This window comes from Bison bison, unplaced genomic scaffold (genome assembly GCF_000754665.1).
Source record: "Bison bison bison isolate TAMUID 2011002044 unplaced genomic scaffold, Bison_UMD1.0 scf7180017861504, whole genome shotgun sequence".
NCBI classification, from domain to species: Eukaryota; Metazoa; Chordata; class Mammalia; order Artiodactyla; family Bovidae; genus Bison; species Bison bison.
The window spans coordinates 5,507-5,856 of NW_011492076.1; positions in this window are offsets into that span (position 1 = coordinate 5,507).

The window sequence follows — 350 nt, forward strand, 5'->3', positions numbered from 1 at the left end:
CAAGGAGCATCTTTTCTTCTTTTCCAGTCAGCAATTTTTCAGTAGCAGAAGGAGTACAATGGAAGGCACATAGCCATTGCTATTTAATAGCGCTGGTGTCAAATCACATATCAGCTGGCTGACCTTCTGTAAATTAGTTAACCAAAATTTTCTCATTTGTAAGATGAGAATAATGATATTTACCTTAAGCCCTTTAAAATAGTTGCTTAATAAATAATGGCCCTATTTAACTTTTTTCTGAAAATTTCTTCTCTTTGATTATGAAATATATCTTTCTCCTAGTTTTTTCCTACTACTTATCTTCAGCTCTCTTTCCTTAATTTGTCACTTGACTATAGGTGTACCCTAGA